This window comes from Tupaia chinensis, unplaced genomic scaffold, assembly GCF_000334495.1.
Source record: "Tupaia chinensis unplaced genomic scaffold, TupChi_1.0 Scaffold000054_1, whole genome shotgun sequence".
Classification (NCBI taxonomy): domain Eukaryota; kingdom Metazoa; phylum Chordata; class Mammalia; order Scandentia; family Tupaiidae; genus Tupaia; species Tupaia belangeri.
Genome location: NW_006159512.1, coordinates 8,012,402 through 8,022,339, shown reverse-complemented (window position 1 = coordinate 8,022,339; position 9,938 = coordinate 8,012,402). Strand labels below are relative to the sequence as shown.

Genomic DNA, 9,938 nt, shown 5'->3' with positions numbered 1-9,938 from the left:
AGTTTTAAAAATGTTTTTGGAAACTTTATATTATGAAAAAAAAAAAAAAGCATGGTTTTCAATATCTTTTTTCCCCACTGGAATAAGCTCATACTTTAATTCCATTTTTCCACAAACTTTTTGAAGTCCCCTTGTATGTAGGTCTACTGGAAGGTGCTAGATCCGTTGCACTATTGATGATAAGAATTTACTCCCCGACCCCACAGCAGGTTTATATACTCTTCAAAGAGACACAGAGAGATGGAGAGATGGGGGAGAGGAGCCAATGGGTATTTTCTCCATCCTGTCGGGATTTTAGGCATGCACACATGCATGCACATGGTTTTCAAGCCTCCAGGACCGGAATTCAAACTGTGGTCAGCCATGTGGGATCTGGCTCCCTTAATCACTAGGTCACAGGGCCTACCTAGATTTGCTTTTTAGGAAAATGAATTCTTGCTTCCTTTGGGAATGTGCAAAAATAATTCTTAACAGAATGAAGTATATCCTGTAATGTGAGTACTAGACATTTACTGGAAACATATATTTCTAAATTTAACAAAACATAAATTGGATTTTAAAGCAGTCCCTAGATGAACCTGCTTTCTTTCTACTATCAAACTTTACATCATCAACTGAATTGTTGTATTGATAGCATAAGGCACCTGAAATTAGGTTTCGTGGATACTAGGACTCTCACTAATTATTTAGCATATTGACAAACAGGTTTACTAATGTTTTTATTTTATATGGGACTATTTTTTGATGCCTTCCATTAGTTTTAATAATGCAATTAGTCTTTGAAGAATTTAAATAATTTAAAAAGCATTGCTAATTGACTCGCTCTTAGTAGAAACATATCATAGTCATGATAGCAGGAAGGCATTTTTTGACATTAAAGAAAGTGATTTCAAGGTAATAATTCTGTTATAGTTTAAAAATGTAACCAGTGATTATAATGAGATGATGACAGGTTAAACTTTAATTAGTCCCTTCATTAATTATGCTGTGTCTTTTAAAATTTTATTCACCTTATAGGGAAAAATTCTATCAGTGTCTTTCTAAAGTCTCAGTTCATTTTATTTTTAGTTTGGTGCAATTATAACATCAGAATGTCTGTTTCCCAGACTACAGTGTGATAAGGTGATAAGTGCATTATGTGGAAGGGTTTATTTGTATTATCATGATGTTAGTCTGTTACATGGAAACAAAGAAATGAGAAAAATAGTTCTAGAAAGTTCTATCAGCAAATTTGTGGGTTTTAGAAGAGAGCTACGACTAATAATTAGTAACTTTTTCTTTCCAACTTCCAGGGAAGTTGCACCTAGAGTAGATAAGCTCAGGCAATGGTATATACTTTGTGCATTGGCACTGAAGTGTCCCATATCTAATAAAATACCAGCTAGAACATTTCTCCCAAGAGAAACCCGAGTAAATGAAGAGGAAACTGCAACTTAGGCATTCCTAAGGAAAATATCTGGCAATGAAAAACGCATCTGAATGCAAACTTTTGTTCTGCATTAAGTATGATTCTTTTTTCTTTTTTAGTGTTTATTATAGAGCCCATACACTTGCCAGGAAGAGAAAGAGGGAGAGAGCATGAGTAATCACTCCCCCCAATCCCTTCTCCTCAATTCTCCTGTCAGGATTTTGGACACGCATGCACGCACACCCACCCAGCATGATTTTTAAGCTACTGGACCCCAGACTCCAGCTGTGCAGTCAGCCATGTCGGACCTAGACACCTTAACCTCCACACAATGTACTGGCCCATTAAGTATGGTTCTCAACATTAGGTTCTTCTCCTTTGGGGGAGTATCAAGAGAAATACATGGATGATAACAAGGCTGTTTTTTATTGGTTTACTCCAAAATGGTTTATCTGGTAATTCTTTGTAAAAACGCTTGCATTATGTGACATAAATACTCTTGTTTTGACTCTTAGGATATGTTAATTTACTTTCAGTTAGAGGTGTAAGTTATTGACCTCATGTATATATCAGATGAGTACCAATACACACCAGTTACTCAGTGATTATTTTTTAAAGTTTTATTATTTTATTTTATACATTCAATCATTATACATCACTACAGCTTGTAAAATGAATTTACCCAACATGAATACACTTCACACCAGTCCAATCGAAGATAGTAGACACTTATCATTAACAGGCAGTCATCCATTTCTGTGTCCCTTATATGTCTTGCCTCTCTATTTTCCTCCTTGATTCTTTCCCTCTCCCTCTCTTAGTGTTTGATTCTAATGAGTTACTTTAGAAAGTGACATCAGACCTAGAAAAATTCAGATACTTAAAAACAGTTATCACTGGGCCAGCAGGTGGCATGGTGGTTAAGGTGCTAGATCCCACAAGACTGACTCCACTGTTGGAGTCCTAGACCCAGCAGCTGAAAAACATGCCAGGCATGTGCAAGTGTATGCCTAAAATTCCGAAAGGAAAATGGAGAAGGGATTGCAGTGTGGTCCTCCCCTCTAAGTAGTGACTTCTCATTCTCTCTCTCTGGTGAGCGCAGACTCCCTATGGCAAAAAATCTAAAAAAGAAAAAAGTCATCACTAACTTCCACTGAAAAGTTCATTGAGTAAACAGAAGGAAGTTTAAATGATTATTTAAAATATGGATATGAGGGACCAGCAGGTGGTGTAATGATTATGTTGCTAGACTCCCACGTAGTTGACCGCAGTTCTCGTCCCAGACCCAGTGGCTTAAAACTCATGCTGGGCGCATGTGTGTGTATGCCCAAGATCCTGAGAGGAGAATAGAGGAGAAGGGATTGTGGCATGGCCATCCTCCAGGGGGAGAGGGGGGCTGAGGGCAGAAGGTGATTTTTCACTTTCTGTCTCTCCGGCAAGCGCATGTACCTTATAGCAAAGAATCTCTCTTAAAAAAAAAAAAAATCTGGGTATGGTTTGGTTCATGTTTTTTTCCCCTACACTAAATTACATATAAATTGGAAAGCAACACAGTTCCTGGACCAATTAATTCTCCAGCAAGTCAAATGTCAAAACCTACAACTAAGACAACACGAAGTCAGAATTATATTATTTGCATAAATGTATTATTGTTATTAATAATAATAGTTACTATTTATTGAGTCTTTACCATGTCCAGAAACCGTACGAAGCATCTTCATGCGTGCATTGTTTTATTTAATTCTGTCAGCATTCTTATGAGGGAGATAATAAATTACCTTCATTTTCAGGTTAGAAAGTGGAAGCTTCGAAAGATGAAATATCAGTGATGTGTGGCAGTAAGAGACTGAGGTCATTTTCAAACTGACGTGTGTGAGCCAGAATTAGAACTCTACAGAGAACAGACTCTGCGTCTGTATGCTTTCATTAATCTCCTTAGTCAACGTGACTTTTAAACTCATTTTTCAAGAAAGTTATTTTCCTTTACGGGAACCAGCAGTTAGCGTAATGGCTATGTCGCTGAACTCCCACGTAGTCGACCGTGGTTCGTGTCCCGGACCTGGTGGCTTAAAACTCACGCCGGGCGCGTGTGCGTGTGTGCCCAAGATCCCGAGAGGAGAATGGAGGAGAAGGGATTGCGGCGTGACCATCCCCCCTGGGGGGTGATTTCTCGCTTTCTGTCTCTATGTCTCTCTCTGTCTGTCTGGCGAGCGCACGCGCCCTACAGTGAAAATCTCTCCAAAAAAAAAAAAAAAGAAAGTTATTTTCCTTTAGAAATGTCGTAGAACTCCCTGGAATGCATTTTTTGAAGTTTATTTATTTTGAGGGGAAGTGAGAGACAGACACACCTAACAAGGTCCTCACACTGCAACCATCCCCTTGTCTCACCATCCTGGGCCACACGCATGCCTGCATGTACCTGGCATGGACAAGGAGAGCCTGGGATGTGAACCTGAGACCTCCTATGTGGTCTAGCATCATGGAGGCTTGGATTCCACTGTGCCACTGCCGCTGGCCCACGGATGCATGTCAAAAACATTTTTCTGATGAACTGCGCTTTAAATTATTGTCTTTAATGTTTGCTTTTAATAAACTTCTCACTTAGTAAATGGAATGTGATAAGGATATTGTGAAGGGCCATGTAGTTTAAGATCAAGCGATTATAATTTCAGTTTTTGACATATAATCTTTAAATTGCTTTATTTTTGCTACATTGGCACAAAAGAGATCAATCTCTCAGCTTAAAAAGAGAAGGAAGGATATGCTTTTCCTATTTCTCTGTATATAATAATATATTTTCTACTATTATAAAAATTAATTTTATATTTCTACAATAACAAATTAGCATTATTAGAATGCACTGAATGCTGAGGTTTCTTGAGATATCAGGGAATATATAGGTAATCAAACTATATTTCTGAGTGTAATATTTATGTATACCTCAGATAGAGTCTTGGAAATGGAAGATGCTAGGGCTGGGTTTCTCTTATAGTAGTTACCTATTGCTGGGTCTTAAAAATCTCATCCTGGGGACCGGCAGATGGTGTGGTGGTTAAGGGTGTGGGACTCCCATATGACTAACAGTGGTTTGAGTTCTGGATGTGGCAGTTTGCTTTCTCACTTCCTTTTCTCTCTCTCTCTCTCTCGCTCGCTCTTGCTCTCGCTCTGTCCCTCTCTGGTCAAATTAAAATAAATAAAGTTAAATAAAAATAATACTTTAAGACAAATCTCATCCTGGGGACCAGCAGTTGGCGTAATGGCTATGTCACTGGACTCCCATGTAGTTGACTGCAGTTCAAATCCCAGACCTGGTGGCTTAAACTCACACCAGGCGTGTGTGTGTGCAGCATGCCGAAGATTTCTCCCTTTCTATCTCTCTGTCTCTCTCTGTCTTTCTGGCAGGTGCACGCACCCTATAGCAAAAACCTCTCAAAAATAAATAAATAAATAAATAAATAAATAAATAAATAAATAAGGTAGTTTCATCTCAGTTGTTCTTTGAAGAAAGTCTACAGGTAACTTGGATCTCTAATGTGTGACAATCTTGGCCAGAGAATTGCTGTCTCTGATTCTCTTTGATGTCATCAAACCTCTGATGGCACCTGGCTCAGGCATTCCCATTAGGATTGCTCTCTAACTGTTTTTGCTCAAAATTTCCCTCGCCAGTATATTCAGTGTGATTCAGATGGAGTCCTGCGTGAATTTATTTTAAGATACACAGTTCTTTTGAGTTCCTATTTTTTTTTCAGAGTTCCTTCTTCCAGCTGGTGCACATATGTAGGCATTTCTTCCAGTATTTATCTAAGAGTGGAATTGCTAGATTTTAGGGGATGCACATTTACAACTTTGTTACATACTTCTAAAGTGTTTTCCAAAGGGATTATTACATTTAGACTCCTCTTAGCTTTGTTGTAAGAGTTCTCATTGCTATACTTGATTCCATACGGTTGACGATTTTGGGCTAAAAGTTTTTGCCAGTCCAGTGGATGTGAACTAGTCACTGTGCTTTTACTTGCATGTCTGGGCATACCACTTTTCATATGTTTACTAGCGATTTGAATTAACCTCTTGTGAATGATCTATTAAAGTGTTTTGGCTTTCTGTTAATTTGTAGGAGTTCTTTATCTTGAACGACTCTCCTTCTACAGTTATTTGCATTGTGAAGGTTTTCTCCTACTCTGTGGCTCATCTTTTCACTTTCTCTATGGTGTCTTTTAATGTACAAAAGTTTTTAATTATTCCGTAGTCAAATTTGTCAATCTTTTCCTTTAAGGTTTGCAATATTTCTTTTTATTAAAAGAAATTCTTCCTATCCAATCTATATTATCTTCCAAAACTTAGTAATTTTGCTTTTCACACACTGTTTTTAATTCTCCTGAAATTGAATGGTATGAAAGTAGGAATCAGACTTTATGGGTTTTTGTGTATGAGTAGTCAGTTATCTTAGCACTACTTATTGAAAATTCTGTAGTATTTCTATTGAGCTGCTGTACCTTCTTTGGGTTTCATATCTGTGTGTGTAGCTATTAGGTTAAAGCAGTTCTTGATTCCTGATTTGTTAAGAGTTCTTATTCATAAATGTCAAATTCCATAATTTATCAGCATTTATTCAATAATCCTATTCTTTTTTCCTTCATTTGTTAATGTTGAATTGCATTAATTTACTTCCAAATATTAAATTGACCTTATATACTTAGGATGAATTCAATTTGGTTAAGATGTATTACCCACTTAGTATTTTTCTATATTTGATTTGCCGATTGTTTGTTTAGTATTTGTTTGTTTGTTTACAATATTCCTGCATTTTCCTTTTAATGCTTGCACAGTCTTAGTGATGACTTCTCTTTCATATTTTATGTTGGAATTTGTATCTTCTTTATTTTTAGCTATTCAAGGAATCAGCTTTTGGTTTCACTTATTTTCTCTGTTGTTTTTGTTTTCCGTTTTAGTTGATTTGTGCTCTTATAGTCATTCTTCCTTCTTTATATTCTCTTTTAGTTTAAATTTTTCCTGGGTTCTTAAGATATGAACCCACTGTAGATCACTGATAAAAGTCCTTTCTTTTTTTCTAGCATAAATCTTTAATGCTATGAATTTCTAAGTTCTTCTTTATGTACTTCCCGCGTATCTCATGTTGTATTTTTCATTTGCATTAATTTCTTTGTGATTTCTTCTTTGATCTATGGGTTACTTAGAAGTGCATTGTTCACTTTCCACGTATTTGAAGCAATTCCCAGATATCGATCTTTTATGTTGTGGCCTGAGAGCATACTTTGCATGTTTCAGTCATTTCACATGTATTGACATTTATCTTATGGCCCATACATGTAGTATGGTCTATTTTAATTGAGTTCCATGGGTATACATATTAAGTGTATTCTGCTATTGTTGGGTGATGTGTTTAATAAATGTCATTTAGAACACTTGACTGATAGTATTATTAAAGTTTTCTATATAGTTGTTTGGTTTATTTATTTATTTAAATAATTTTACTTATTATTTTTTAAAATTTGCCATAGAGCATATGTACTCACCAGAGAGAAACACAAAGAGAGAGGGAAAGTGAGAAAGCAAACTGCTAAGTCTGGGACTTGAACTGCAGTCGACCATATGGAAATCCATTTCCCTACCCATCATGCCACAAGCTAGCCCCTCGTTGTTGTTTTCAAAAACCTGAGAGGAGAATGGAGGAGAAGGGATTGCGGCGTGACCATCCCCCCTGGGGGGGGATTTCTCGCTTTCTGTCTCTATGTCTCTCTCTGTCTGTCTGGCGAGCGCACGCGCCCTACAGTGAAAAAAATCTCTCAAAAAAAAAAAAAAAAAAAAAAAAAAAAAAAAAAAAAAAAAAAAAAAAAAAAAAAAAAAAAAAAAAAAAAAAAAAAAAAAAAAAAAAAAAACCTGTGTATTCTTTCAGTTAGTGAGAGTTGTCAAGTCTGTAAGTATAACCACAGACTTTTTTTTATTTCAGACTTACCAGTTTTTGTTTTATGCATTTTAAGATCTATTTTTAGGTGTGTCTACATTTAGGACTGATGGGTCTTTCCATGAATTAACCTTCTGACACATTATTCATTGTCCATCTTTATCTCTGGTAATATTCCCTATTATAACGTGTTTTTCCCCCTCTCATATTGATATAGTCACTCTTACTTTCTTTACATTAGTGTTGCATTGTGTGTCATTTCTCATATTTTTACTTTTAACTTATTTATCTTCCCTTCTTTCTTTCTTACTTTCTTTATTAGATATTTTTGCCCTAGGGTGCTTGTGCTCACCAGAGATAGAGAGCAGGAAAAAGAGAAATCATCCCCTGCCCCCCCAGGGATGATGGGCATTTTCATTTGGGATTTTGGGCATGCACACACATGCTTCTGGTGGGCTGCCAGGTCCAGGACTGGAACCCGGAGTTGGGATCTAGCACCTTAACCACCTCACCACCTGCTGGCCCTATTTTCCCATCTTTTAGTACATGTCGTATACCTTTTGCACTAGATCTTTGAACCGATTCATCGTAGTTATTTCAAAGACCTTGTTATGTAGCTTCAACATGTTACTCATCTCTGAGTCTGGATTTTTTTTTACTTCTTAATTACTAAAATGGTCTGTCTTCTTTATTGCTTTTTACTGTCTTTTTTTTTTATCAAACATTGGACATTATATATGAAAGATCATTGAAGATTGAGATAATTATTATTTATGCCTAGAAATGGATAGCCTCCTTTCTTCTGCTGGGTTATAGGGGATTGAGTCAATCTAGTCAGTAGTTGAACAAGGTTTGTTTTTTGTGATTATTATAGTTACCTTCCAGGAGCTGCTAACTTCCCATTTGGTTGTCAGTGGGCTCCTGCTACCCCACACTTACTGTGAAGCTTGCAGCATGGAAGGCATCACTGTGCACTTGTTCTGTCCTTAATCTTAGGCAGTCCCTGTGCACTGGGTCCTCAGAGGAAGGACTTTGCCCATTTCTACCCCACTTCCTCTTGGCAGCTAAACTCCATCAGATTGGTCTTGAGCAGGAAGGTTTTATTCCACTTCTCCAGCAACAGACAGGTTTTGCTGCTGTTCTTATTCCAGTAGAAGCTGATATTTTCCTGGGATCACATAGCCAGAGTTCTTCCTCTACTGCCCCAAGTAACTTTTGCTTTGTCTGAGAATGGTTCAGAAATGGTGACATTTCTTGCCTGTGTACCACTGAGGTTGGCTGTCTCCAATCTCTGGCCCAACTGTGTGTCTTATGGGCACCGAGTGGTGGCTTATGGGAAACAGCCAGCAAGTGAACGTGGACTCTTGTGTCTAGGACTCGACTCCCAGGTATTCTAAATGGTTTGGCTAGTGAACACTCAGCAGTGCAAGAATTTGACATTTTCCATTGTTTTTCTCCTGTCTCCTTTTAGCTACTACCTCATCCTCCCATACTCTGGGAGAAGAGAAATAGCGTGTCCTCTTTTCACCTTTGGATGGGCTTACTACTACTACTGCTATTAAGTTCACATCCTAGCAGCAATTCCTCTGCCTCAGACTATATGCAAGGCTTCCGTAGATAAGGTGACTTTCTAGAGTATGCTTTTAGTGTGTATACCAATTTCTTTCAAAAACCAAAGAAAGGATCAAGCCTTCTAACCAAATAAAATCTAGAGAGTTAAAGGAGAGGAAAAATGTTCTCTCTTATTAAGGTGATAAATATGAAACTTCTTGGGACCAGCAGTTGGCATAATGACTATGTCACTGGACTAACATGTAGTTGACCGCAGTTCAAGTCCCAGACCTGGTGGCTTAAACTCACACCGGGAGCATGTGCGTGCATGTCCAAGATCCCGAGAGGAGAATGGAGGAGAAGGGATTGTGATGTGGCCATCCCTGGGGGGTGATTTCTTGCTTTCTGTCTCTCTGTCTCTCTCTGTCTTTCTGGTGAGCACACACACCCTATAGCAAAAATCTCTCAAAAAAATACATGAAACTTATTACTTAATTTTATATCTCAATTGTGATCATGATTTTAAAAAAATTACCACCTCCAGCCTACACTCATACTAGACGGGTTTGAGAAAATAATAAATGGATCTTTCATAGCAATGATTTTATGCCTTAGGAATATCTCCTTCAGCATTCAATAAATCGATATTTTAGATGTCACAACAGAAGGAACAACAGTAAAACAAAAATTATAAGGAAAAAGCAATTTTATTAGTCTTAAAAAACTAGCCTCAAATAAGGATCAGACTCAGGGCATGCAGTCAGCTCCATCAGGAACGTAACCTGATGGAAATGGCAACATGTCTGTCCATCCTGAAAAAGCTAGGATCATGCAGACTAGCACAAGGGTTACCAGACATGTGAGTTGTTCCGAAAGAGTTTACATTAGCCAAAGATAGCAAAGGAAGGGCTTACGGAGATGAGAGAAGGGAAAGAATTGGATGAAAGCCCATGAGCAGAAACTGCTGAAGCAACTAATTTATTGGCAGGGGTGGGAGTCCCTTCAGCAGATGTGGGATTGGCCTAAGAGAGATCTGGAATTACCTGGAGAAAGAGT

At 37.7% G+C, this 9,938-nt stretch overlaps 1 protein-coding gene across 1 annotated transcript in view; it reads left to right on the top strand.

Moving 5' to 3' along the window:
* Positions 1-9,938, top strand: part of SLC41A2 (solute carrier family 41 member 2) — a 131,388-nt gene that overhangs the window by 82,748 nt on the left and 38,702 nt on the right. The gene's annotated exons all lie outside the window — the stretch shown is intronic.